This window comes from Hordeum vulgare, chromosome 1H, assembly GCF_904849725.1.
Source record: "Hordeum vulgare subsp. vulgare chromosome 1H, MorexV3_pseudomolecules_assembly, whole genome shotgun sequence".
Lineage (NCBI taxonomy): Eukaryota > Viridiplantae > Streptophyta > Magnoliopsida > Poales > Poaceae > Hordeum > Hordeum vulgare.
In genome coordinates this window covers 213,260,454-213,286,089 of record NC_058518.1, presented here as the reverse complement: position 1 = coordinate 213,286,089, position 25,636 = coordinate 213,260,454, and the positions used below count along the sequence as shown (strand labels likewise).

General features: G+C 48.8%; 1 pseudogene across 1 annotated transcript; it reads left to right on the top strand.

Moving 5' to 3' along the window:
* The first annotated feature begins 254 nt into the window (after window positions 1–254).
* On the top strand, window positions 255–3,152 carry LOC123428927 (annotated as a pseudogene). Its single transcript, XR_006622604.1, has 2 exons — window positions 255–2,195; window positions 2,330–3,152. The product of XR_006622604.1 is annotated as a BTB/POZ domain-containing protein NPY1-like (transcript).
* Window positions 3,153–25,636: the final 22,484 nt, after the last annotated feature.

Genomic DNA, 25,636 nt, shown 5'->3' with positions numbered 1-25,636 from the left:
CGCACTGTAGCCCAACAGGTCCATGGTTCTCCATGCAACAAATTTCGACGCTATGCAGCATTTTTCGCAACGGTTGCAACAAAAAAATTAATCCCTACTAATAAAAGCACGAGAGGGAAAATCCAACTATGCATATTAGCCATCTATCATCTCTATCTGTACTAATAAAAGCACGAGAGGGCAGATCCAATTCACCATCTCAGCCGTCTAATCAAATTATCAATCTGTACTAATAAAAGCAGGCAGATCCAACTCACCATCTCAGCTGTCTAATCAAATTATCAATGGTTAAAATCACTATTAACGAAATCGTTAACGACACCCACCAAATCCCGTCGCTAATGATACCCCGCTCTCCACGCCTGTGAAGGCGAGAACCACTCCCACCCCGCCCCCGCCTCGCGCAACCGCCGTTGCCCCCGCCGCTCCCATTTGCGCGACATCCAGGACCTCGGCTGGGGCGAGTGCCCCGTCGGCTCCGTCCTCTCCATCCATGCCGGGTCCGCCGCCTCCTCCCCTGTGCCGCACGCCACCATCCACCCGTGCTCCGCCGCCTCCTCCCCCTAGCCGCTCGCCACCATCGACCTGGTCTCCGCCGCCGTCGTCCAGCGCGCCTCCCCTCCTAGCACACTCGGCGCCTCCTCCAGCCTGCCTTCCGCAGCGCCCGGCGTGGAGGGGAACAGGAAGCGGGTACTGAGGGGCCAGGGGAAGGCGGCGACCAAGAAGAAGGAGAGGCGCATGTAGTTTGGATCCACGCTGCCCGCCGCTCAGAATCTTTCCATGAGTTTCCTCCCTCTAGATCGCCTTCCCGTTTCCATAATAAGTTTCCCCGCATATGGTTGGTGAATGCATACATTTGCACGTAGCGGCCATTTGCTGCATCCGCTCGAAGCAGACACTGATCAACCAATCATGGCTACGTCCTGAATTTGTTCTTTAGCCATCGGTTAATGGCTGCTGTAATTTTGATTGGTTCTAATGGCCGCTGTAATTTTGATTGCGTGTGATTTGTTTCCAGTTCCCTCTGCTTCCCAAGAGCAGCCTGCTGCAGAGGCGAGCCAGGGCGGCGCCGACGAGGTCCGCGTCGACGGCCTCCCCGGCTGCGCGAGGGCCTTCGAGATCTGCGCCAAGTTCTGCTACGGCATGGTGGTCACGCTCAACCCGTACAACGTCGTGGCCGCGAGGTGCGCCGCCGAGCACCTTGGCATGACGGAGGACGTGGACAAGAGCAACCTCGTGTTCAAGATCGAGGTGTTCCTCAACTCGGACGTCTTCCGGAGCTGGAAGGACTCCATCATCGCGCTGCAGAGCACCGTCGCGCTGCTGCCGTGGTCCGAGGAGCTCAGGCTCGTCGCGCGGTGCGTCGACTCCATCGCCGCCAAGGCCACGGCCAGCCCCGGGAGCGTGGTCTGGTCCTACACGTACAACCGGAAGGCGGCGTCGTCTGATGAGATCGTCGAGGCTCGCCGGTGCTCGTCGTCGTCGCCGGCGGTGCCACGGGACTGGTGGGTGGAGGACCTGTGCGAGCTGGACGTGGAGCTCTACAAGCGCGTCATGGTGGCGGTCAAGTCCAGGGGGGATAGGCTGCCTCCCGATGTCGTCGGGGAAGCTCTCAGGGCCTACGCCGCGAGGTGGCTCCCCGAGAGTTGCCGGCGCGGCGACACCCCGGCAGATGACGACGATGCTTGCGCCTTGGAAGTGCTCGAGACCATCGTATGGCTCATGCCGTCCGACGGCGACGGGTCGTCGCCGTGCGGCTGCTCGTGCCAGTTCCTCCTGAACCTGCTGAAGCTCGCCGTCCTGGTCGGGGCAGGGGAGCTGCTGAGGGAGGAGCTCCTGGACAGGATCGTCCTGCAGCTGCACGATGCATCGGTGAACGATCTCCTGATACCGGCCAAGCCGCCGGCGCAGACTGCCTACGACGTCGACCTGGTCGAGGCGCTGGTCGGCCGGTACACGCGGCGCGCCGGAGTGGACGGCATTTACAGGGAGGATGTGTTCGAGTCGAGACGAACGTGGAGGCGGACGGCCCTTCCTTGCCGGCGCTGTGCAAGCTCGTCGATAGGTACTTGGCCGAGGTCGCCGCCGACCCGAACCTGCCGGTTTCGAGCTTCGTCGGGCTGTCGACCTCCATGCCGGAGTCGGCCAGGCCATCGCACGATGCCCTGTACACCGCCATTGATGTCTTCCTCAAGGTACATTACATCTGATCTCATGCACGATTGTTTGCCACGAAGGTGTTGATTCTCTTGTGTCAAGAGAATCGCGCTGTATGTTTTCAACTTTTGATGATCTTGACATGAAAAATGCTGTGGATTCTTCTCGTCAGATGCACCCGAATCTATCCAAGGTGGAGAAGAGGAGGATCTCGAGCTGATGGACGTGAAGAAGCTGTCCAAGGAGGCGAGCATCCACGCGGCGCAGAACGACCGCCTCCCGCTGCGCGTGGTTGTGCAGGTGCTCTTCTTCGAGCAGATGCGCGCGGCGGCGGCGGGGAGCGCGAGCGCGGCGCTCCTGCTGGCCGCCGCCGGCGACGTCAACGCGCACCTGGAACTGGACGACAACGACGGCGGCGGCGACTGCTGGAAGAACCGCGCGCTGGCGCTGGCGCTGCCGGAGCCACCGACCCCGTCGGCGGCCCTGAGGAAGCAGATCGGGAGCATGAGCCTGAAGCTGGTGGGCGAGGAGCGCCGCCACGCCGAGGACGTCGTCAGCGACGGGCGGCGGCTGGCGAGGAGCGCCAGCATCGCGAACCAGAGCAGCAGGATGTCGCTGTCGTCGCGGTCGCGGCGGATCTTCGACCGGCTGTGGGTGGTCGGGAAGCCGCCGGGGCCGGGCGAGGTGGTGTGCAAGAGCTCCGACACGTCCGGGAGCTCGCAGAGCCCGCGGTCGTCGGGCAAGCCGCTGGGGTCCCAAAGTCGTCCGGCGGCTCGTCGTCGAGGAACCGGCGCTACTCGGTGTCGTAGGCCGAGGCTGGCTGTACAGAGGAGTCGGTCGCCGTCGCCGGACCAGTGGACGCCGACGACGGGTCAACTGCTGCTTGCATTGCATGCATGCTAACTTGAACTTCAATTCGGGGGTCTGTTTTTTCCGGAGAACGATCAGCTGTGGTAGAATTTAGTGATTTTTATGATTGTTTCGTCTGAACTTGACACGATGGGCTGGTCCTTCTCTTCTGTTAGAACTCATGGTGCTATTCAGCAGTCAATCTTCATTGCAGATCCCCGAACGGATATCATTTCAGTTGCCTGCATCAGTTTTTGACACCTTTGCATACTTGTCTCGCAAATGCCATGTCAAAACCAACAGTTGCATGTCTTGATTGGTTGCATGTATTGCATGAGTGGTCAATTAAGGCCTGTTATTTGGTTGCCTGCATTTGTAACCACATCTGTTTGGCTGGTTGTAAGTAGTTGCAGTAGTTTCTTTCTACCCCTAATGATCTGATCTTGTTGGTGATGATACGTTTTGTTTCATGGATTTGCACATGCTCTGAAGTACTTCTAGCAGCCAAGGAAGAGCCAGCGCAAGGTGGCGGTGACGGTGGTTGGCAGCAAGTTGTCGCTGTACGGCGGCGGCGCGGGGCTGAGCAACGATTGACAATTTGTCAGAAATATTAGATGAGTTTCGGACAACAAGGTCGCTTATGGAGTATTTTCACCATTAGGTCTCCATTGCCCGACTCATGAAGGTATGATGTCTTGATGCCTCATTTATATTTTATTATCACTGTGTTTGTAATAAAAAAATAATTTTCTTATTTTACTTATTAAGTGATATATAACAGGAGTGAGCTCCATCGATGAAAATGTTTTAAAGAGATCGACAAACAATATAACTCTTAGAACACATAAGTTAATTTCTTTTTTAGTGTATGAATGCTGCCCTATCACATGCCTTAAAAGATTTGTAAGTTACACTTTCGCATGATGAATTCACGGGATATCATGCTTAAAATTGGAGTTCTATTTGGAGAGAGGTGAAGTATGGAGAATCGACATCTGAAGCAAAATAAAATGATCACAATATGTTTCAGTTTATATGAAGTGTCTCATGTTTCTCCTGTATAATACTCCCTCCGTTCCAAAATATAAGACCTTTTAGGTATTTCACTAGAAGACTACATACGGAGCAAAATGGGTGAATCTATACCCTAAAATATGTCTATGTACATCCGTATGTAGTTTATAGTATAATCTCTAAAAGGTCTTATATTTAGGAATGGAGGAAGTATTAGGCTAAAGTTTTTTTTTTTTCTCTGTACTACTCCAGCTTGGTTCTACGTCAAACCCCCAAACAAAACCTGGATATCTCTTTCATTAGGCTAAACATGCATGTCTCCTGTTTCTCCTATATAATATTAGGCTAAAGTGTCTACTTTATACATTGTCTTGGATTTTCACAAAAAAGTAAATGGTACGTATAAGCTAGAAAGAGATTTGATTGCCTCAAATATCCTGTAATTCCATGTGATGAGAAATAAGTCATCATCTGTTTGACAAGCAATTTTCTCTTTATTCTACTATATTGTTTGTTATTTTTTTAGTTGTCATTTGGGTTAATAAGAGCAGGGAGGAGCTTGACGTTACTGGCCGGTGGCATCATGACCTTGACTAATATTTCTTCCTGATTTTGAGACTAATATTTCTATCAGCTTGACTATATCACTCTACTGCATCTCGGTTTATAGCGGGAAAGACCTATTTTAAAGACCTAACTAGCACAACGGTATGAGATTCAGTTTACATGGGTAGGTCAATGGTGGTATGCTCCAACTTCCTATGAGAAGGAAGCGAACTACGTGTAGAATGAAGCAAAAAAAATCATAATCCTTGTGTGCATGCTTATCGCTTGTAGAATGATGATGATTTCAGTGAATTTGGCTTTCACAGGTGAAAAAATTGAATTATGAACTATACAAATTAATTTTTCAAAATAATTATTTTTAGATGAGCATTGTTGTGGTTGATATGATATTAAAATTTTCTTTGTATTATGTTATGTTTGATTAGTATAGACTGGCATACACGTGCGTTGCACGTGCCATGTACTAGTTCAATCTAATGGTTCAAAATCTCCGTAAACGAAAGTGACCGCACTTACGAAACCCTGATCCACTCCCGCATGTACCTACGAAACGTTAATCCTCTCCCGCACGTCCCCGCCGCCCCTTCTCTCCTTCTCTCCCTCTCGCTAACCGCTCGCTCCTTCTCTTCCTTGCACCCGCCGCTCAGCCCCATCACCCCGTAGATTGCTCCGCCCTCTCCCCCGCCCCCGCCGCCCCTTCACTCCACCACTCGGTCGGCCCGGCCGCACCTGCCGCTCAGCCCCATCGCTCGTAGATTGCTCCGCCCCGCCCCCGCCCCCGTCGCCCCTTCACTCCACCACTCGGTCGGCCCGGCCGTACCAGCCGCGCAGCCCGCTCCTCGACACCGAGGAGGCACTACAGCGAATTCAATGGCGACGCCGCGGTGAGCATAGGCTGCATACGCTCCTGACGCTGACCGACCAGGTCTTGCCACCCTCCGATTTTCTGCTCTGTAGCGGGGCAGAAGCACGCCCCCGACGCCTCGGTCTAGGACTGCTGATGCGGATGCCTCTGGTGCTGGTGTTGCTGGCTGCCGGCGCGGACGCCTCCGCCGCCGACTCAGCTCTCCGGTCAAATAGCAACAGCACGCACGTCCCTCCTCCCTCATTGTCGCCTTCTCAGCGGCCTGCGTCCCGTCGACCCTCCCTGTGCTCCATCGGCACCTGGCCATAAAAAATAAAACAATCTGCCGGTCATCAACAAACAACCCAGAGGAGGATGAGCATTCCCATCTCGATCGCCGCGGTGATGGATTTCTCCCGGGGGGGGGGGGGGGGGCGGGGGCGTTGCGAAGCTGTTGGAGATGTATGTGAGAGTGCGGAGGCTGCTGATCTCGGCCCGTGTTCTTGACATGAATAGATTTGATCGTGTGTAGTTTTTCTTTTAAGTTTTGTAGTGTTTTCTGCATGCATATATAGTAGTATGATATATCGATTTGGGGTAGAAAAACCCGAGGAATCCAATGGTGGCACTGGATTTCACTTCGGAGCAGTTCTACAAAAGTGTCATTTTGTCATGAGGTGGCACTTGGTCTTGAGTAGGATTGTTCCGTGTATATTTAGAAGTATGTGCATGCAAGCATCATTTTGAATGTTGCATAATGTCTTGTTGGTGTTTATTGGATGATTGTTTCTTTTGGGTAGCTACTCGGTCTAGAAACGAGTTCGAGGTGTTCGGTGAGTTCGTGCAGGAAGATCAGGAACAATTCCACTCTAAAGATATTACACGCAAGATGATCGTGACCTTGACACCTTTTCTCGCTTTGTTATGCTTAGTGATTCGTTTTCCATCGTTATTTCTTTGCTGCCTCCCACATGATATATAGGCCATCAATTATTGCCATGAAACCTCAAACACTTCCCCTCCTAGCAAATATTGTTTGGCTAGGTTAGGCTTGCTGAACCATTTTATTAGCGTTGCTAGTTGCAGGTGCCAGCTGGTCCATGTGATAACATGGCAACTTGATATCATCTTATTTAAATGCTATTTAATTAATACACCTATTTATTTGGTTAATAGCGGAAGGCCTAGCCTTTTGCCGGGTGATTTTTTCTGATGTTGCCACCTTAGATTCGGCTACCGGTGTTTTATTCCATAATTGACCGCTCCTAACACGTTCAGGGTTGTTATAGGGACCCCCTTGGTAAATCGTGTAGTGTTAAGGCTTGTCTGGAAGACCCAACTTTGGTATTAATCTCCTAACAACTTAATAATAAAAATCATAGGGAATAGCTACCCCGAGGAACTTAATCAACCCCCCGAGATCGTGCTCCTCATGAGTGTTGGTCCAAACCACAGCAATGTGTGGGGCCAACCTAGGGAAACTTGGGTGATTTCCATCAGGCCACCGTACGTGTCACTTATCCGGCATGTCCTGTGAATGAGATACGCGGGTCTTATCGGTGACGTCACCTCGTTGGGTTGTCTTGGTGGACTTGTCTTACCTTAGCGATATATCTTGCGCATTCGGATTCCAGTGAGACTTTGGGTTCTTCTCAGAGTTTAGGTTTTTTTCTAAGGAATCCGACGAGATCGCGAGTTTCGTAGTCGGGGATTACTATGCGGCAAGTGGTAATTTGTGATGGATTAGTTGGAGCATACCTGCAGGGTTAAATCTTTCGGAAAGCCGTGCCCGCAGTTAAGTGGCAAACATGGATATTTTGTTAACATCCGGTTCTAGATAACTTAAAGTAACTTAACTAAAACCTGTCAATTGTGTGCATAACCGTGACTATTTCTTTCAGAGTTCCTTCTCTAACCGAGAACATGGTGGGGTTATGAATGAGGCAAGTAGGTGTTCAGGATCACTTAGTGATCATTCTTAGATCTCGGTCGAGTTACTTAGATCTCGGTCGAGTTACGTAGATCACCATAACTTATCTTCCCGTTCTTCGTAAGTTAGCCACCATAAATGCTTAGGTTGCAGCAAACTCAAACACTTACCCCAACCTCACCTATTAACTTAGTTAGACTCGATACCAAGGTCATGAGATTGTTGAGTCCTTGTGGCTCACAATTTACTACAACCACCCACAGTTATAGGTACCCCAGATGCAGATGTTCGTGAGGATACCCAGCTGAAGTGGTAGTTCGACGAGGACAGTGGCACGTTGTACGTGACGTATCCCGAGGATTAGAGGCACTTGGTCATGATCGTGGGCCTAGCAAGGCGGGATAGCATTAGCTTTTGTCGTTTATCTTGTCCGTAGTCGGACCCTGTTTTCCATTTGAATAATGTATGAATGTGTGACTCTGTAATTTAGCTTGTGCCGAGGGTAAGCCAAATCTTATTACTCTTCCATATATTATGTAATGAGATGTTTATCCTGGTTGCGAAACGTTTAGATGCGACTCTTTCCCCATTTGAGGCCTCGCCCCCAAATAAGGAAAGTGTCGCATCTTAGTCGTTACAATACTCTCCTAGGTTGTGAAACCAATGGAATGGAGACCAAAAGCTCTAATACCACTTGTAGGATCCGAAGTATGTCTAGCGGGGGGGGGGGGGGGGGGGTGATTAGACTACTTGACCAAATAAAAACTTAGCCTTTTCCCAATTTTATTTGTGGGCAAGTTTTAACAATTGTTGTAAGTCAAGCACAGCTATGCATGCAAGTCTAATAGTATAGCAACGGAAAGTAATGACATGCACTTGTAAGTAGAGGGTAGAGAAAGGAAGATCAAACGCAAAGGTTGGCACGACAATTTTTGGCGTGGTTCCGATTGGTGGTGCTATCGTACGTCCACGTTGATGAAGACTTCAACCCACAGAGGGTAACGACCACACAAATCCATGGAGGGCTCAACCCATGGAGGGTCCATGGAGAAGCAACCTTGTGTATTCCATCATGGCTTACGTCCATGAAGGACTAGCCTTACTCGGGGTAGATCTTCACGAAGTAAGCGACCTCCTTGCCCTTACAAACTTCTTGGTTCACCTTCACAACACAAAGTAGGAGTCTCCCTAGTGATACCTAACCAATCTAGGAGGCACCGCCCTCCAAAATGTAGTAGATGCGGTAGTATAATGAACTCCTTGCTCTTGTGCTTCAAAATATAGTCTCCTCAACACTCAATCACTCTCCCAAAGATTTGTCATGGGTAGAAGAGATTGATTGGGTGGAAAGCAACTTGGGGAGGCTAGAGATCAAGTTTCAAATGGATGGATTGGAATATCTTGATCTCAACACATGAGTAGTTGGCTCTTTCTTAGAAGAATGGATATGGCAAGTGTATGTGTGTTGTGAGTGCTACCTCTACGAATGAGAGGTGGTGGATGGTCTCATATAGGCATCTCCCAGAATCCAACCGTTACAACATTATTGCCCAACTTGGTGAAACCAAAGTGAAACCCGGTGGCACCGATTTGCACAAAATGCGGCAACTTTAGAATTTTTGGTGGGATCAATATAGGAATCTTGGAGGTACTGATATGGTGACCTAGGGCAGTTTCCAAATCTTGATGAGACTGATTCCAAGACTCAGAATTTCTGATTCTTGAAAACAACATACCAGAAACTTGGTCACTGGTTTTCGGTGGCACTGAATGGAGATGTTAGTGGTAGCGAGATTCTATGGTTTGGCAAAGGTTTTGTCTGGTAGAAAATTGGTAGGGCGGAATGGAAAATCTTGGTGGCACTGATTTTGATGTTTATTCTTTGGACACAAAACTTTTGTTGGAGAATGGCTGACTATTTTTGGTGGCTATCTCTAAGCACTTGAGCAACCAATTCATAATAGATACCTCACCCCTTTTAGTAGTATTGGCTTTCCTATGGATTCAAATGTGATTTCTCACTAATATAAAATGTTTAGTCTTATAGATTGAAGCTTAGCCAATCCTATTCATTTCCTTGCATCAAGGGGTTCTCCTCACAATCCTTCGCCAATGCATCTTTGAACTTTTCTGAAAATACTTGGATAAGATCATCAGTTCAATGACACATATGTTGTGACTAATTACCAAAACTACCATAGGGAGAAGTTGTGCTTTCAAAGTTACAAGGACAAGACAACTTTGTCAAGCCGCCATCCTACTACAAGTTACTACAAGGCAAGAGCTTCATCCTCTAGACCAACACCGGATGCTACCACTAAATCAACTCCATCAAGTGTTTCACGTGCCAAGGTCGCGGCCACAAGACATTCAAATGTCCAACAAGACGCACAATAATCCTTCAAGAAGATCGCACTTATATATGACTCTATGTGCAACTATGAGATGGAAGCTTTGGAACATGTGGCCATGCATCGACAAGTCAATGATGATAAAGATGCGCAAATCTATTGCAACAATGATCTGGGCCCGTTCTCGTTGTCACCTAGGTTTCGACTCTTCAACAACAACAAGACGAGGACCAACGTTGCCACATCTTCCCTACCAAGGGGGGCATCCTAAAAAATCCATCAAGGTCATCCTTGATAATGGAAGTTGCCACAATTTAGCATGTGAGGACCCTTGTTCCAAGCTACAAGTGGTCGAGAAGAAGCATCCACGCCCCTACAAGGTCCAATGGTTTAGTGATTCCGGCACCCTCCAAGTTGACCACACCGTGCAAGTATCCTTCAAGATAGGTGCATATGAAGACACTTTGGAGTGTGATGTGGTTCCCGTGTACGTTTTCCATCTCCTTCTTCGGGGACCTTGGCAATTCGAAAATGACATCATCCACATTGATCAGACCAATCACTATAACTTCAAGATGAAGGACAAAGAATATGTGCTTCGACCAATGACTCCAAGTCAAGTCACCGCCGATAAACAAGATGCATCCTTTCATGGAGATAAAGTGAGAGAGTGATCCACATAACAGAAAGTTTGCGCCACAAGCCAAACTTGAGTGACTCCACGATGAGGGACAAGAAAGATCTATTTATTTTCTCTACTAAGAGAGAGTTGAGGGATGTGAGTGAGATCCCATCGAGCGTTCTTCACTTTGTACTTGTGTGAAAAGATGAAGTCATACAGACTAATATTTCACAACATCTACCTCTTCTTGTGTCTCGTTTATTGTAGGAATTCCAAGACGTTTTTCCCGATGAGCTACCTCCGGGACTACCACCAAAACGAGGGATCGAACATAGCATCGACCTCATACCCAGTGCACCACTTCCTAACAAGGCACCATACCACGTCAACCTCGACGAAACTAAGGAGATACAAAGGCAAGTGAAAAAAACTCTTAGACAAAGGGCATGTACCTGAGATATTAAGTACTTGTGCGGTTCCGGTGGTACTAGAACCTAAGAAAGATGGTAGTATGCACAAGTGTTCAGATTGTAGACCTATAAATGCTATAGCCGTTAGATATCGCCACCCTATTCCTCGCCTAGATGATATGTAGATGAACTTAGTGGTGCCACTAGATTTTCTAAAATTGATTTGAAGAGTTGTTACTACCAAATACGCATGCAAGAGGGCGTTGAGTGGAAAACGACATTGAAAACTAAGTTTGGTCTCTATGAATGGCTAGTTATGCCAATGGGTTTATCCTAAGAACCGGGTACATTTATGCGAGTCATGCACTATGTATTACGTCATCTGAGTGGATATTGCATTGTGGTATACTTTGATGACATTTTTATTTTAGCGAAACACTAGAGGAGCATGCTAAACATGTTAGGGAAGTATTGGAAGTTCTTAGGAATGAAAAAAATTATGCAAACATGGATAAATGCACTTTTGGTGTTGGCAAGGTTGTTGGTCCTATGACTTGTGGTATCTTCTAAGGGTGTTCAAGTTGATGAAACTAAAATTGATGTTATTAAAACTTGGCCTACCCCTACAAATTTGCAACAAGTGCGTAGTTTCCTTGGACTAGCCGGATTTTGCTGTTGTTTTGTTAATGATTTTAGCACCATTGCTTCTCCTCTACATGCTTTGAGCACGACGAATGCACCCTTTGTGTGTGGACCATTGCAAGACACCGCATTCCATGAGATTATTAACTTTGTTACTCATGCACCCTTGCTTGCCTTACCCAACGTTGATAAATCTTTTGAAGTGCATTGTGACGCTAGTGTTAATCGCATAGGTGGCATGTTAATGCAAGAGAAACACCCAATCGCATACTTTAGTGAGAAACTCTCCGGAGCTTAACTTAACTACCCCATATATGATAAGGAATTTTATGCTTTGGTTTGAGTGTTACATATTTGGGAGCATTATATCCAACATCATGGGTTTGTCATTCATACCGATCATGAAACTCTCAAGTATCTTAAGGGTCAAACCAAGTTGAACAAGCGGCATGCTAAATGGAGTGAATTCATTGAGTCTTTTCCTTATCTCATCAAATACATTAAGGGTAAAGAAAATGTTGTGGTGGATGCTGTCGGTGAAGGATTGACACCTATGGGGGCCTCAACGGTCCCCTTTTTGTTGGTTTGGCGGGGAGAGGAGTTGCGGCAAGAGCAAAACCAACAGTCAGGGCCTGACAAGATCTTTTTACCCAGGTTCGGGCCATGTGGTGTGTAAAACCCTACTCCTGCATCCGTTTAGTTTTTCGTTTTGGGTTACTGTAGATATGCCCCCCTTTTACAGCCTTTCGACTGGCCCAAAAGCCAAAAAGCCAAAAGCCCTTACTACTGAGCCTCGGGCCTCCTTTTATAGGCAAAGGGGTCACCACAGTGGCTCAATGGGTGAACGGTGGGTTCACGGGTGAAACAACGCCGACCGACAGTTACAGTGTTACTGCCTTGTCAGAGGTGCAATATATACTTCGACAGACTTCCCTGACCTTGTCAGGGGGTTGGACACGTACCCACACGTGGAAACTCCCGGGAGTTGCGCTGGCATGCGGGCGGACGCGTGGCGCATGCATCGTCGGTGGCGTGCTCGTCGGTGGAGGCGTTCGCAGGTCGCGAGGGCGCCCTGGGCCCGCACCTCTCCTCGGGACTTTCTCTTTCCTCCCGGCAGGGTTACGTTGCCAGGGCTCTTCTTGTTCCTCTCGGTAGGGAGATGATGGCCTGCCGAGGCCTTGTCAGCCTTCCCGGCAAGGGTGGCTTGCCGGGGCTCAGTCTTTCTTCCTCGGCGGGAGGGTCTCACCGTGGCATTGTCTATCTCCCCGGGAGGGAATTCCTGCCGGGGTCTCTTCTTCCTTCCCAGCAAGGGAGTGCTTGCCTGGGTTTGCAATCTGCACTTGGTGGTTTCTGAGTCTTGCTTTCGCCCAAAGCCTCAGCGACGCGCCTTGCCGCTGCACACGGGATGTCGGTGTCCGCGCACAAGTCTGGGGCACTGGAGACCCTAGTCTTTAGTGCACCGACAGGAGCCCCCGGGCCTGGGCCACACACACATGCGAGGCGTTGTTGGGCCAGGCCCAAAGCGGTGGCGGACTCGCGGGCGCTCGGCTTATCGGAATTGGTCCATTACAGGCTTTCTTTCCCCACGTCGTGCATTGAACGCGCGAAGTGGGAGGGCGTGCGGTGTGCGCGTGATGGCCTCTTTATTCTGTGAAAACGCCTCTGCCATGTATAGGACATGCACATCGATGGTTGGACAAGTGGCGATCATGGCCTCAAAAGTCGCAGGCGTGGATGGGCCCGCCCCTGCATGCATTGGTGCAGCAGGGCGGTTCCCTGTTCCGCTCGTGACTTGAGGGCGATTGGGCGAGAGGGAAGGTGGCTTCCGGAGCGAGGATGGCGGGCTTCCGAGCATTGCCCTATAAATTAGGGTGTTTGCGTGGAGGTTTTTCCCATCCACGTCACTCTCGAAGCCTTCTGCGCATGTCGCCTTGCCTTCTCTTATTTCTTTCAGCTTTGCTGGTGGCATCCGCCCCTAACCATGGTTAGGGGGCGGGGCCGGCCTCCATCCTCCGCTAGGGCGATAATGGGATCCCTCTCGGATCATGCCACAGCTTTAGGAGCCGCAGCCAGCCGCAGCCTTGTCGACCGTGGTGGGAGAGGCTCGAGGGGCCGAGGATGTCGGGGTCGTGGTCGAGGGAGGCGGAGTGCCACTCCAGTGTCTCCGCCTTCTCCCGGGCTTGGCGGGCACTCGGACGGGACGGCGTTGGAGTTCGTCGTGGAGCTACACTGCGTTTCTGCGGGGCCACCTGCATCTCCCGTGCCCTTTCGCTAGGGCGATGGAGGTCGACCGACCTCCCGTCTTCTGGCTGCGACCGCACGGATGCTCTCATGGCGCCACGCAGGCGAAACCTTATTCCAAGTTGTTGGGGCGGGGTTGGAAAGCCTTTTCCCGCGCCCACATCCTAGAGGATGGTCATATCCTCCGCTTTAACCTAGTAGAGGAAAATATGCTATCCGTCAAGTTTTACGGGCGCTCAGGTGTGCGTCTCGGCTGCTGCAAAGAGAGCTCGAGCGACGTCGAGTGTCCCTCCTCGAGTGATAGCGACGAGGGGGACAATGGCGGCAGTGGCGCTCTTGGCAGGTCAGGATCTCGGGTGGTGGGGCAAGTCGGAGTATGACTCCCCGACCTCCGACTGACTGCCGGCCATGCCGACGAGGCCCTCTCACGCCTCTCCCCCGCCCGAGGGGGGTATCTTGCCGGAGCTGGCGTCGGTGCCTCGTGTTCGATAGCGAGGCACCTCCGCAAGATCTCACTTCTCCATGCCCTCTTTTTGGGCCACCTCACTGGAGCGGGTGCTGCCCCCCGGGTCCAGGAGGAGGCACGCTCGCGGACTCCAGATCTTTCGCCCCTTCCTGTGCCCTGCCATCTGGTATCAAGCTAGAGGGGGCCAGGTGGTGCTTGTTGGGGCTGGTCCCGTTCTCGTCGGCACAGTGCTGGTCCTCGGGAGCCAGCCCTGGCTGCGCTAGGGGCCCCGCCTTTTTGTCTTCTTGAACTTCAATCCCTTCGCATAGGTCGTTCCTCGTCAAAAAACAGATCTTTAGGTAGGACAACAATGCTTTGTAAGTGGTATCGAATGTATCCAGACAAATGAATGAATAGTTGCATCCTTTATTCGACTCTCATTTTGTATGATTATTTCTTTGCACCTTCCGGATGCTTGCTGGCTTGACTTATCCTTCCGCGAGCCCTTAGAGGAGCGGATCCTCAGAAAACTCAACAGAGGAGGTCGTCATCGGCAAGACTCCTTGCCGCACTCAGTGCAACCATCTAAATCATCGAGCGCGGCTCGAGGCAAAATAAGGTGCTATGTAGCCGTCCGAACGTTGAGCGAGTTCGAAATGAGATAAGGCTGCTCTGTGGCAGCTCAAGTCATTGAACAGGATTGAAACGGAGTCGGAGTGCACTGATCCTAGCAAGGTCCTTCTGTGCGCGGGATTCTCATACAAAAACGATGCTTCAAAAGGATACAACTAATCTACCAAGAGTCTGGCAAGAAGTTTGCCCCTGTACTTATCTCACGCGTTGCGACATTCCTAGCCGCAGCGTATGAAGGTGCTGCCGTGGAGGAGTATCCATACCCCGACAAGCTAACGTTGCCTCCAGCGGCCTTCTTGCCGATGAAGTTTTTGCCGGTGGCCTTTGGCCACTCTAGGGGAAAGAGGCACGCTTGGGCGTAACGTTTTCTCCTCTCTTTTGCAAGAATTTTCCTGGCGGAGCCCCCGAGCACATCTTTCTAGCGTCACAGCGCTCCAAGGAGAAGTGCGAGCCGGAGGGCGCGTGAAGGGGCAGTTCGGGGCCTCGGACGCATCCTCGACGACCATGCAGTGCTCCGGAGAGGTACGTCGGTCGGAGTAGGCGTCAGAGGCTTGACCGAAGCCCTCTGTCACGCCCTCGACAGCAGCGCGACGTTCCAAGGAGGTGTGTCGGTCGGGCGATGCGGAGCTCGGGGCTTCCGCTCCTTCCACCCGCGCTTGCATATCACCTATGGAGGCGCTATGAGCTCTTGCGCGGGCAGAGCAGCTACTGCTTCCTCCCACTCATGTAAGATGCAGCGGTGAACTGGGATCCGTTGAGCCGACTAACGGCTCGTTGGATCGAGGTGGCGCCGATGCCGGCCTGCTTCCGACGACCCCCCTACCTGGCGTGCCAAGGATGTCCGTGAAGGATCGACACATATGGGGGCCTCAACGGTCCCCTTTTTGCTCGTTTGTCAGGGAGAAGAGTCGCGGCAAGAGCAGAACCTACAATCAAGGCCCGACAAGATCTTTTTACCCAGGTTCGGGCTGCGTGGTGCGTAAAACCCTACTCCTCCATGCGTTTAGTTACTGTAGATTTGTCCCTTTTTACAGACTTTCGGTTTGCCCAAAAGCCAAAAAGCCAAAAGCCCTTACTACTGAGCCTCGGGCCTCCTTTTATAGGCAAAGTGGTCACCACAGTGGCTAAGTGGGTGAACGGTGGGTTCACAGGTGAAATAGCACCGACCGACAGTTACAGTGTTACTTCCTTGTCAGAGGTGCAATAAATGCTTCGATGAACTTCCCTGACCTCGTCACGGGGGGGGGGGGGGGGTCGGACACGTACCCACACATGGAAACTCCGGGGAGTTGCGCTGGCATGCGGGCGGACGCATGGCGCATGCATCGTCGGTGGAGGCGTGCGCAGGTCGCGAGGGCGCCCTGGGCCCGCACCTCTCCTCGGGCCTTTCTCTTTCCTCCTAGCAGGTTTACCTTGCCGAGGCTCTTCTTGTTCCTCTCGGCAGGGAGATGATGGCCTGCCGAGGCCTTGTCAGCCTTCCCGGCAAGGGTGGCTTGCTAGGGTTCAGTCTTTCTTCCTCGGCAGGAGGGTCTCGCTGTGGCACTGTCTATCTCCCCGGCAGGGAACTCCTGCCGGGGTCTGTTCTTCCTCCCCAACAAGCGACTGGTTGCCGGGGCTTGCAATCTGCACTTGGTGATTTCTGAGTCTTGCTTTCGCCCTAAGCCTCAGCGACACGCCTTGTCGCTACGGAGGGGCTGTCGGTGTCCGCGCACAAGTCTGGGGCACTGGAGACCCCAGTCTTTAGTGCACCAACAGATGCTCTTTCCCGCAAATGCTTGCTAGTTACTCAACTTCAATTGAATTTCATTGGTTTCGAGCATATCAAAGATTTATATGATCATGATATTTCCTTTTCCACTCCATATGATAAGTTCCATGTTAAACCTTGCTAGGAAAATTACTACATGGAAAATGGCTATCTTATGCGTGCTAACAAACTTCGTATACCCAATTTTCTCTTTGCTTGTTTCTTTTGCATGAGGCTCACGGTCGAGGACTCATGGATCATTTTGGATGCAACAAGACATATGCCACACTCTCCAACAAGTACTTTTGACCAACGATGTTTCATGATGTTGCACGCTTCACCAACCGATGATGTACATGTCGCAAAGCTAAGTCTAAATCTCAATCCCATGGCCTTTACATGCCTCTTCCTATACCTTTTAAACCTTGGGAAGATATTAGTATGGACTTTGTTCTTGGTTTGCCAAGAACTAAAAATAGTCATGATTCCATGTTTGTTGTTGTGGATCATTTTTCCAGTATGGCTCATTTCATTCCATGTCACAACATAGGCGATGCTTCACATGTTGCAAATCTTTTTTTACCAACTACTATAGGGAAAACACTCAACAACCTTTTCTTTTATTTCATATCACACAAGAACTATGTACAAGATAGGACAAGAATTTACAGGAGGTGTGGGGGAGAGTATACAAACCTCAGAGAGGTAAAAAGGAGATCCACTTCAAGAGATCATCCTTAAATCTAGCCTTAATTATATGAACTAAAAGGGAAATGTCATGAACAAAATCGAATTTCCATCTGTTAAAACTTGGACACTCGTTGTTGAAGACCTTTGCATTTCTGGTGATCCAAATATTCCAACATGCACAGAAAACCACTTCAGAGAAGAAGGGGTGATAGAAGTCCCTTTTGGCTCTCAGAATACTGTCCCGCATGGAGTTTCCCTGCCATGAAATTTGAACATAGTTCCAAACCCTCGTGTTGAAGATGCACGTAAAGAAAAGATTATCACTGTCCTCTTTGATCCTTGCATGACAAAGAACACACAAATTGGTTCCTGAAACATTCCAATGGCGTCTCTCAAGCATGTCCTAAGTGTTTAGCCTGTCCATAATGAGCATCCAGGCAAACATCTTTATTTTCATGGTACAACAGCTCCTCCAAACCCAATTGAGAAGATGGTTGGGAATAATTGGTTGATGAACATGCATGTAATACTTTTTGGCAGAATAGCCCTTACTGTCCCCACTCCATAGCCACACATCCTTCATGGACTGCTCCCTGTGTAAGTTTTGAAGAAGGCTTTGAACTGTTTGCAATTCCTGAAAGCCTCTGTCAGAGAGTGGGAGATGGAATAAACTTTTCATGGTGCTTGTCTCAAAATCTTTGAAAATCTCTTCAGCAGTGCAGAAGGTGCCAATAGCAAAAGAGAATAGTCTTTGGAACCTATGTGCCAAGGGCAATGTTGAGTCACCCAGTGCCCAAGAATCAGATCAGAAGAGGAAAGTATCCCCTCTATTTGGTTGTATGTAAGTGACACCTCTGAAACTGCCATCCTCTTGCAGATATCCTTCCACCAGAAAGATCCACATAGAGATGTGCCATGTGGTACTGTGTTATGGTAGTATGTGTTCCATATCAAATCCGCCCAAGGCATTTCTGCTCTGTTGAAGAACTTATCACCATGTTTAAGTAGAAGAGCATCATTTTGAACTGCCAGATTCATAATACCAAGGCCATCATTCTTCTTAGGTCTGCATACCATGTCCCAAGCAGCAAGAGAAGGTGCTTGATCTTGACCATTTATTCTCCGAAGACACTGCCTTTGTATCCTCTCCAACTGCTTGAGAATTCCTGGGGGTATGTCAATACTACAGAGGAAAAAAATGGGTACAGAAGACAGAGCAGAGTTGAGATATTGCAATCTACCACCTTGTGCCAAGAAGGAAGAGCTAGCAGAAAGTATCATTTCCATGTTATCCACAAGGGGCATTAGGTCTATAATTCTTGGCTTGGTGGTCCCAACAGGCAGACCCAGATATGTGAAAGGTAAGGAGCCAACTTTACAACCAATGGAATCAGGCAGCCTTTGTAACTCAACTTGATCAATGTTGATTGGCAACATGGAAGATTTATGGTAGTTTACTTGGGGGCCAGTAGACTGTGAGAACATGAGGAGCATTTTTTTGAACTCAAGCAATTGTGGCTCCACAATAGGCAAGATGATAAGAGTGTCATCTGCATATTGCACAATTGGTAAGACCTTATCATGACAAGGGATTGGCAACTCGATGTTTCCACTCCTCAACAAGTCATTTACCAAGGTTTGAAGGAAATTAGCAGCAATGGCAAAGAGGAGAGGGGACATAGGGTCTCCCTGCCTGACACCCTTCTTGCACATAAATTTTCTGCGAGGTACCCCATTTAGCAACACTGAGGAAGACCCACAAGAGAGTAACTGCTTTACCCATAAGATCCATTTATCATTGAAACACTTGTGTCTCAGAACCTAAAAGATAAATTCATGTTCAATGGAGTCAAAAGCTTTTTCAAAGTCAAGCTTGAGGATGACAATAGGTCTCTTTGACAGATGACACTGGTGTAGGTACTCCAAGGTCCAACCCACACAGTCTTGTATAGTCCTGGATTTGATGAAACCATATTGATTCTTGTGAATGCATTTCATGATTTGTAACTCTAACCTGTTGGCAGTCATTTTGGATAGAAATTTCAAACCCATCCCAGTGAGAGAAATTGGTCTAAAGTCTCCAACCTGCTCACGGGAGCTCTTTTTGGGAACTAGGGTTATATATAAATAATTCATATTTTCGAGCTTTGCAGTCCCAGCATGGAAGTCATTTGCAAGCTTATAAAAATCCTCACAGATGATATGCCAACATTTTTTAAATAATAAACCATTGAACCCATCAGGTCCTGGAGCTTTATCAATGGGCATTTCTTTGATAATCGTGTCCATCTCCTCCTTGGTGAAAGGGAGGGTAAGAACATCCATCCCATCTACCTTATGAAGTAGTGACTGTAGGTCAAAAGCTAAGTTTATTCCTTGTGAATAGCCCATCCTATCCTTGTAAGCAGACCAGAAACAACCAATAATTTGCTCATGGTCAGTGATGACACAGCCATCATCAAGCTTTAGAGAAGAGATGGAATTCCTTATATATATTTCAGTGGCCATAGCATGAAAACATTTAGTGTTTTCTTCTCCAACTTTGATAGATATGATGGTGGCTCTCTTTTTCCAATATAGAAATTGTAAGTGGAGAAGGTGTTCCAAGTGTAGCTTTACAATCACCCTGAAGTTAGATTCAGGTCTGAATAGGGGTCTGAGTTCCTCAAGATTGTCTAGAAGTAAGATCACGTCATTGCATTTGCCTATGAGTGTTTTGATCTTAGAGAGACTGGTCTGCCATCTTTTTAGTGTGTGTCTCAAATATTTAAACTTATCCATTATAATGGCAGTGATATGGCATTTTCTAGAGGGCACCTTCCATGACATCTCCGCACAGTCCAGAAAACCAGCCATTTCCACCCAATAATTTTAAAAACAAAAAAGGTTGCACTTGGGAATGGTTTGTTTATGCATACTACACATGGAACATGACCAGACGTAGTTTTAGTTGAAGTCAACACCTGTGTAAGTGGATAGCAAGAAATCCAATTGGCAGAGGTGAAGAACCAGTCCAACTGTTCTAGAAGTGGATTATCCTGCATATTTGACCAAGTGTATGACCTACCCTTGAGGGGTAATTCAAGAATACCAAGGTGACTAATAATCTCATTAAAGATGAAAATATGATTAACATCAGCACCAGGAAGATTTCTATTGGATGGTGAGCGAATAAACTTGAAGTTTCCTAGTAGCAACCAGTTTTCATTGACACGTATGTTCAGGTTATAAAGCCAGCTGACGAATTGGTCTCTAGCATCACCGTGGGAGGGTCCATAAACATTTACCAAAGTCCATGTTTCTCTATTGTGGTTGGAGGTGAAAGACAGAAACATTCCAAAACTTTGGGAGTCAATGAGGGTACCAGTGAGGATCGAAGAGTTCCAGAGAACGATCAGGCCACGAGAGGCTCCACACGATGGGTGTTCCAAATCTCCTTTGTTGGGACATCTTGAGACTACATGGAGTTACCAGGGCAATTGTGTCGGACCGCTACGTCAAGTTTCTTAGCTACTTTTGGAAGATGCTATGCACCAAGCACCAAAATCAAGCTCATATTTTCATCGGCCTACCATCCACAAACCAATGGCCAAACGGAGGTGAAAAAACAAATGCTCACAACGATTCTCCGCATGTTGATCAAGAAGAATATCAAGGAATGCGAAGAATGTATACCCATAGCCTAGTACGCCTACAATAGTGCATGCCACTTCACCAATGGCAAGTCTCCATTTGAAGTGGTCTACAACTTCAACCCTGTGTCCCCATTAGACATCCTTCCTCTACCACTCCGAGAGCGCGCGAACATGGGCGCAAGTGCAAGGGAAAGCTATATAAAGAAGATGCATGAAGATACAAGGATCACGATCAAACGTTAAGTGGAACGTGTCGCCGCCAAGCGCAAAATCAACAGGCACCCAATGGTGTTCAAGACCGATGATCTTGTGTAGCTACACCTACGCCAGGATCGCTTCCCCGCTGAGCGTAAGTCCAAGTAACTTCCTCGAGCCGATGGACCTTTCAAGTTGTTGGCACACTTCAACGCCAATGCCCACAAGATCGACATTCCATGCAACAAGTACAACGTGAGCAACGTCTTCAACGTCAAGGATCTATCCCCTTTCCATGGTGATGAAGATCTCGATCGGAGGAAAGATCTTTCCCATGGGGGCGATGATGCGGAGCATCCCGTGGTCATCCTCATGGCTTCTTCACCAACACCTCTTGCTCCAAGTGGACCTATGACAAGAGCTCGCACACGCTCCATCGAAACTTGGGAGTGCAAGGATAAGAATCACATGGAGAAGAGGAAGAAAGCGCGAAGAAGACGCCCAGGTCAGCTCGGAACATCTGGCCAGCCCGAACCCTCTGGTCAGCTACAAACCTTCGGCCTTCGAGCTGCTCAAGACCAACCCCGGACGTGCCAACTCTCTGGTCAGCCCGAAACCCGCCCGGAACATGGCCCGAAACCTCCGCCCCCGGAACCACTGGCCCGCACGGAACTTCCGGCGTCGACACAACCCAGTTGCCGCGGAGTGTGCCAACTATGTGGAAAGCACGAAACCCGCCCGGAACCTGCCCGGAACTTTCGGCGACCGGAACTTCCGGCTTGACCCGAAACTTCCTGCCTGCCTCCTCTTAGTCACTCGGGCTAGAGGCCCATGTACCCCTTCACCCCATTATTTCGACCAGGACTATAAGTACTCTTCTCCTACCTCTAAATTAGTTTAGCAATGTGTTGCTCATACACTAGTTGAGCATTGCTTCTTCCATATCCTTCTCCCTTGGAGTTGAACACATCCATGTGAGAAGATCCTATGGATGTCAAGACCCCTCTTTAGGGACGTTCCCATGGGATATCAAGGCCCCTCCTCCTGAATGGAAGGCTATTTGTTACTTGTATCATTTTTTGACTTTGGATCTATGTATCTCGTGTGTTTATGTGGATCTAGTGGATTTCTGATTAGGGATCGTTGTGGGGACCCCAACTCATAAGTCATGGTCAGTGAATGTACGTGTATAGTGATCCTAGAGATTAATGCTCACTAAACACACAAAAGCTGAAATACAAGAGTTTTACATCCTTACATACCGTCTGATACAAACTAAGACCGTTATGGTCAAGTATTACATAGATAGGGCCTCGAAGGCCGACACACCAAACAAAACTAGCACAGGAATCCTTGAACAAAAGCATGGACCCATGCCATCTGCCTTAACCTACATGCATTCTGACTCAGAAGTGTCCTAGTTCGCATGATCGTCAACGACGAACTCTTCTGCAAGTTCCTACTCTTCCATGCCTGGCCAATGAAATAACCATTGGCAAGCGAGTACTTTGAATGTACTCGTAAGCAACCCTTGTTGTGGAACAAGGCAATAATGAAGATTGTTATAGCACTAATAAGTATTTTGTGGAAAGCAAATTTTTCCCTGGTGCGATGACATGATAAACTTCTCGTGCGGGCATGCATCATAAACTAAATGATAACCATGTGGACAGGTTACAGATATCAATATCAAATGAGGATGAATAGTCCATGTTCACCCATCATGCCAAGTTTTCCTACTTAGCTCAGGTATCATATTACTCACATACCACCTTCCTCACACAGGCACACTGTTTGGTAAACATGGACGTAGCCCAAGAGCGATCCTCCAAATTTCTTTGACCATGGACTATTCTAATAGTTTTACACTCTGCAGAGGTTGCACACTTTACCCGCAAGACACAAGAAACTTCTATGTCAAGATAAGACCCGCGACATTTCTCATACCCGAGGTAAGTACCCGAACATCACCTTTCCCACAACGATACTAGAAAAGATACCACTCATTGCTGACAATCCCTCGTGATGTACACCACATATATCATCCATGAGGGCACGCAACGGTGTTCCCGGTGTCTGTGAAACCAGCCTATGGTCACCCTTTTCTTGGCATGACCCCATCTCGAGAATGACCACGTCACTCCAGCCACTAGTAATGGGGGTTCTTTACTAGCACCAACCATAGTAATCAGCAAAGCCACGTCCCATAAGGGGTATCATTGTTGTACATGTAGGGTTGGAGTAACATCCTCAACTTAAACCAATCTGATTTTTGAAAACCACACACTCACTACCTTCGGCACACCACTTCTTTCTCAAGTGGCTACCTATCTCACACATCTCCCTCGGGCATTATTAGCACCCGATGGGGTTTATGTAAAACCTTTGAAATCACTACCCTTTATGGTCACCATGCATGCTCCCGGTCACATGTGTAGCACTACTAGCAACCTATCTACATCCCACCCACCAAAACCTCATAGGTAGGTACGGTTATGCTCAAGTGCAAGTGTCAACAAGGAGCTTTTGGAAAATACTCACTGAGGTAGTTATCGACTCAAGATGATCTTATGCATCAGAACGAAAAGCTAAATATGACATGCACCGAAATGATTTCTTAGGCATGGTGAAGGGGTCGCATGCCTTGCTCAACAAAGTCTCTGGGGTCTTAAAAGTCTTCTGGTCCAAGTCCCTCGTCAACAATGCAATCTATCGTCGAAACAATAACGGGCAAAAATAAGCACTCAACTAAAAACACAGAAAGTAATCTACTCAGAAAAATGCCACATCATTTTTGCAAAATACTAGGGTGAGCACAAGTACTGCCAAAATTGTTGGGTTTTATATATGGAGTGTAAAAAGTTGTAGAAATCATTTTAACATATATACCCTAAACAAGGTTTTAAAATAAAACAGTGCAAGTAACCTACTGTAAAAATTACACAAGTGGCATCACACAATACTACAATATTACCAGATTTTAGGTGGAGGGATATTTGGATTCTGACAAATATTTAACTCTGTGGAATTTTTACAAAACAGAGTTCAAAATGAAAAAAGGAAAACTATACAACACCCGGGCCAGAGGAGGTCAGCAACTAGGCCGGCCCACAGGCCAACCAGCCCAGGGGAGCCAGGCAACCGCGTCGTGCTAGGTTCAAACCTGACGGGCAGGGCCCAAGGGCGAGCAAGAGAGATAGAGGTGAGGGAGAGTCGTGGGAGGATAACGATTGGACCCCACCTCTCGGGTATGTCGTCAACCTCTCGCTAGAGGGCGGCAAGGCTCACCGACGGTGATAGGGACCACGGCGAGGCTCACCGGTGGCGATAGGGACCATGGCGAGGCGACTTGATGATGGGAATGGACTTAGGGGGGAGTCGTTGATATGGTGGAGGTGGAAAGGGGCCGCCGGAGCGCAGGGAGTCACGAGCGACGAGATCCCACGATCGAGCAACTTCGGGAGGTGGTCGTCGGGGTCATTTCGTGCAGCAAAAAGGACGGGGAAGAGGGGGAAACGCATCAGAAGTGCAAGGGGAAGCCGAAGAGGGTAGACGGAGGACCGGAGCGGCTTCCCATTATGAGATCAACGACAAGCCAAAGCGGGGGAGCTCCAGCTCGATCTCGAGCTCAGGGAGCTTTGGGGGCAAACTGGGGGCACTGGAGCATGATTGGGAGGAGTGGAGAGGGACCAGAGGGGAGAGGGGGTCTTGGGGGAGCCTTATATAGGCGGGGCACGAGACCACCATAGACCCATGCGCCAGAGCTGGCTGCAACGCCTACTAGGCTAGGGGAGGAGAGAGGGATGCTTGGAGGCCTTCCTGAGGGTCTTCCACAACCACGGGGGAAAGCGAGAGGAGAGAGGATAGCGCGCTCTAGCGAGAACATGCATTGTACTATTTGGGCGGCGGCGGGCGCGGCTAGGGTAGCTGCTGCAGGGGGAGAGAGGATAGGGTTGGCAGCTTGTCTTGTCACGGACGCCAAGGCACCTCGATTGGCACGAGAAGGAGCCTCGAGGTGGCCTGTGGATGGGCACGGTGCTGATCCATGCTTGGCCGTCACTGTAGCAAGCTCCAGAGCGCGACTTTGGCCGGCATTGTTGCGCCTTTGTCATGCTCTGGCGTGTCCTGCAGTCTCCAACGGCTACATGGGAGAATAAACAAAGGGGGAGAGGCTTGGGATCCTCTCAGAAAGTTAGGAGTGGAGGAGAGCGGAGAGAGAGGGAATAAATGCATGTCCAAGGGCTTGGAGGTGGGTTTTCTCACCTTCATTCATGGAGCTAGGCGCGAGGAATTTACAAGAAAAGCTTGGGGTGACTGTGTAGCTCTGGTAAAATTTTGAGGTAACGGGAAAAGTTTTGAATGCTCTAGGAGCAGATTTGGTAACCTGGCAGAAGGTGTTTGATTGGCTTTTGGGCAATATTTCTTTGCCCAAATGTTGTGAAACTCTTATTGTTGATATCATATTGTTGGACTTAGTGATCCTTATTTCTTTGCCTAATATTTATTTACCCAAAGGTTGTGAAACTTAAAATAGGTAGAAAGGGTTTACACGTGATTTGTCCAATATTTTGAACATGACCATGTGTTAAAACTCTTATGTATGGAAAATATATGTTCAATGAGTTTCCCTAATTTTTCTCAAATATTTCTGAAGTGATAAAATA